At 44.6% G+C, this 4,401-nt stretch overlaps 1 non-coding gene across 1 annotated transcript; it reads right to left on the bottom strand.

The window, feature by feature from the left end:
- Positions 1–3,665: 3,665 nt before the first annotated feature.
- Positions 3,666–3,738, bottom strand: Trnav-uac (transfer RNA valine (anticodon UAC)). Its single transcript has one exon. It is a non-coding gene; the product is annotated as a tRNA-Val (tRNA).
- Between the last annotated feature and the right edge of the window lie 663 nt (positions 3,739–4,401).

Genomic DNA, 4,401 nt, shown 5'->3' with positions numbered 1-4,401 from the left:
GAGAAAACTTCTTGAATAGAACACCAACAGCATAGGTTCTAATATCAACAATCAATAAATGGGACCTCATGAAACTGAAAAGCTTCTGTAAAGCACAAGATACTGTCATCAGAACAAATTGACAGCCTACAGACTGGGAAAGGATCTTCACCAATCCTATATCTGACAGAGGGCTAATATCCAGATCATATAAAGAACTCAAGAAGTTAAACAACAAAAAATCAAGTAATTCAATTAAAAATGGGGTACAGAGCTAACAGAGAATTCTCAATTGAGGAATATAGAATGGCAGAAAAACACTTAAAGAATTGTTTAACGTCCTTAGTCATCAGGGAAATGCAAATGAAAATGACCCTGAGATTTCACCTTATACACATCAGAATGGCTAAGATCAAAAACTCAAGAGACAATACATGCTGGAGAGGTTGTGGAGAAAGGTGAACCCTCCTCCATTGCTGGTGGGAATGTAAACTTGTACAACCACTTTGGAAATCAATCTAGGGCTTTCTCAGATAATTAGGAAGAGTGCTTCCTCAAGATCCAGCTATACCACTCCTAGGCATATATACAAAAGACGCTCAAGTAAGTATACAACAAGGACATTTTTGTATCAACCATGTTTGTAGCAGCTTTATTTGTAATGGCCAGAAGCTGAAAACAGCCCAGATCCCCCTCAGTGGAAGAATGGATACAGAAATTGTGGTACATCTACACAATAGCATATTACTCAGCAATAAAAAACAAGAAAATCATGAAATTTGCAGGTAAATGGTGGGAACTGGAAAAGATCATCCTGAGTGAGGTATCCCAGAAGAAGGATATGCACAGTGTATATACTCACTCATAAGTGTGTATACTCACTCATAAGTGGATATTAGACATATAATATAGGATAAACATACTAAAATCTGTACACCTAAAGAAGCTAAACAAGAAGGAGGACTCTGGCTAAGATGCTCAATCCCCATTCAGAAACGCAAAGAGGATGGACATCGGAGGAGGGAGAAAACAGGGAACAGGACAGGAGCCTACCACAGAGGGCCTCTGAAAGACTCTACCCTGCAGGGTGTCAAGGCAGATGCTGAGACTCATAGCCAAACTTTGGACAGAGTGCAGGGAATCTTATGAAAGAAGGGGGAGATAGAAAGACCTGGAGGAGCTCCACAAGGACAGCAACAGATCACAAAAGTCTGGGCCCAGGGGTCTTTTCTGAGACTGATACTTCAGCCAAGGACCATTCATGGAGATGACCTAGAACCCCTGCACAGAGGTAGCCTATGACAGTTCAGTGTCCAAATGGCCTCCATATTAATGGGGACAGGGACTGTCTCTGACATAAATTGATTGGCCTACTCTTTGATCACCTCCCCCTGAGGGGGGAGCAGCCTTAACGGGCCACAGAAGACAGTGCAGCCACTCCTGATGAGACCTGATAGACTAGGAAGAGGGAAGGGGAGGAGGACCTCTCTTATCAGTGGACTGGGAGAGAGACATGGGTTGGGAAGAGGGAGAGTGGGATTGGCAGGAGAGGTGGGAGGGAGCTACAGGGGGATACAAAGTAAATAAACTGTAATTAATAAAAATAAAAATAATTATAAAAAAAGAAAATACCTCTATGCTGGGTACGGTGGCAAACACCTGCAATCCCAGCACTTGGGCAGGGAGAGGCAGGTAGATCTCTGTGAGTGCAAGGCCAGCCTGGTCTAAAAAGTGAGTCCAGACAGCCCAGGGTATACAGAGAAACTCTGTCTCAAAACAAACAAACAAACAAACAAAAACAAAACAAAACAAAACAAAACAAAATAAAAGGCTGCAGGAAAATTTATAGGGCATTTTCTTACCTAATGATTGATTGGGGAGGGTGTGACATGGGAGAAGTAACCCATTGTGGGTGGTGGCACCCCTAAACTGATAGTCCTGGGTTTTAGAAGAAGCAGGCTAAGCAAGCCAGAGGGAGCAAGCCAGTAAGTAGCACAACTCCTTGTCCTCTGCCTCAGCTCCTGTCTCCAGGTTCCAGCCCTGTTTAAGTTACTGTCCTGAGCTCTTTCAGTAATAGGCTGAGATGTGGAATTTTAAGCCAATAAATTGTTTCCTCCCAAATTGCTTTGGTTATGAGACTAAGTAGGAGCCTGTCCCAGATTGTTTGCAGCAAATGGCACGTCTACAGCTCCACATCATCTCGCATCCAGAGCCTGGAGTTCCACCAGCAACCTATGGAACATTCCAGATCTCACTCCAATCTAAGAAAGCAACTACTTCCTACTCTTTGTGATATTTTGTATCTTAACTTAAATTTAGAATGGTGATTTATTTATATTTAATTCTTTGATAAAAAGATTTGGGATCTTGTTGCTGACTGAAAAATTTCCCTTTTTAAACCTTTCTTTTGCTGCAGTTTATAAAAAAGATTGGATGCATGATGTATAGCAAAATTTAAACACAAATACTTATGTAGAATTAAGTAGTCTACTGTATTATAACTAGTCTTTATTATCAATCAATAATTAATCTAGTCTTTTTATCAAGCCAAAGTTAATAAATAAATAAATAAATAAATAAATAAATAAATAAATAAATAAATGGGGTACAGAGCTAAACAGAGAATTCTCAGTTGAGGAATATAGAATGGCAGAGAAACACTTAAAGAAATGTTCAACATCCTTAGTCATCAGGGAAATGCAAATCAAAATGACCCTGAGATTTCACCTCACACCTATCAGAATGGCTAAGATAAAAAACTCAAGTGACAATACATGCTGGAGAGGATGTGGAGAAAGGGGAACCCTCCTCCATTGCTGGTGGGAATGTAAACTGGTACAACCACTTTGGAAATCAATATGGTGTCTTCTTAGAAAATTAGGAATAGTGCTACCTCAAGATCCACCTATACCACTCCTAGGCATGTATCTAAAACCTGTTCAAATATACAAGGACATTTGCTCAACCATGTTCCCAGCAGCTTTATTTGTAATAGCCAGAAGCTGAAAACAGCCCAGATGTCCCTCAGTTGAGGAATGGATGCACAAATTGTGGTACATTTACACAGTGGAATACTACTCAGCAATTAAAAACAAGGAAATCATGAAATTTGCAGGCAAATGGTGGGAACTAGAAAAACTCATCCTGAGTGAGGTAACCCAGAAACAGAAAGACACACATGGTATGTACTCACTTATAAGTGGATATTAGAAATATAATATAGGATAAGCAAGATTGAATTTTTAATCACAATCTACCTTTAAAAACTTCAGCTGAGAAGAGGGAGAGAGCTACAGGTGGGATACAAAGTGCATAAAATGTAATTAATAACAATTAAAAAACTAATAAAATCATACACACAAAAAATCCTTCAGCTGCAGTCAAAGCATGGCTATAGTGACATATTTTCCTGGGAAATTCTGTCCTGGCCTGGGAGACAGGGTTGATCAGGGGAGCTCCTCCTGTAGTATGGTGGAGCATATGGGTGGTGAGGTAAACAGGAGCTAAGGCTCTGGCTCGCCTGCCTTGCCTTCACTGTGGGTTATTTGTAGGAACTGGTGATTGCGGCTATGACCTTGGTGGTGAAGAGGTGTCTGTGGTTTCGCTAACAAGAAAAAAAAAGTGTCAGGCTTTTGTTCTCAATCTAGGTTGCTTACTTTTACAAAAGTTAGTCCACCATGGAACTATGGTTCCACTGGGGCTCGAACCCAGGACCTTCTGCGTGTAAAGCAGACGTGATAACCGCTACACTATGGAACCCTGCGGGTAGCTAGGCGCTTTATTTCCTTTCCAAGCTGCGGCCGCCGGCGTCACCACCGGAAATCCTGTCTCCCGCCGCGGCCCCGCCCATTCTCTGAGGCGCGGAGTTCAAAGCGGGGGTTTTCCCGCTGGGCTCCGTTCTAACGGCTCGCCCACCTCGTGGGCCGGAGTCGCGGCCGTTTGAAACCAGGTTGGAGCCAGCGTTCAGGTTCCCCCCCTAACCTCCGGACTTCCAACTCCCCCGGAGCAGCGGCGGGCAGGGGGAAGTTTACCCCTTTTGGTCAGGGTGTCGTCTCCTTAGGTTCCCCCGGAGCGGCGGTAGGCCGGGGAAGCCTGTCCCGATTAGGTAGAGCTTCGTCCCCCAAACCTCCCCGGAGCGGCGGTAGGCCGGGGAAGCCTGTCCCGATTAGGCAGAGCTCCGTCCCTCTAACTTCCCCGGAGCCGCGGCGGGTTGGGGAAACTTTACCCCGTTTGGTCAGGGTCTCGTCCCCCAAACTTCCCCGGAGCGGCGGTAGGCCCGGGAAGCCTGCCTCGATTAGGCAGGGCCTCGCCCCCTTAGGTTCCCCGGAGCCGCGGTAGGCCGGGGAAGCTTGTCCCGATTAGGTAGAGCTTCGACCCCCGAGGTACCCCGGAGCCGCGGTAGGCCGGGGAAACTTTACCCCT

This window comes from Psammomys obesus, unplaced genomic scaffold, assembly GCF_907164565.1.
Source record: "Psammomys obesus unplaced genomic scaffold, mPsaObe1.curated_primary_1811, whole genome shotgun sequence".
NCBI lineage: Eukaryota > Metazoa > Chordata > Mammalia > Rodentia > Muridae > Psammomys > Psammomys obesus.
Note: the sequence above shows the minus strand (reverse complement) of the source record. Positions and strands in the feature narration are given on the sequence as shown.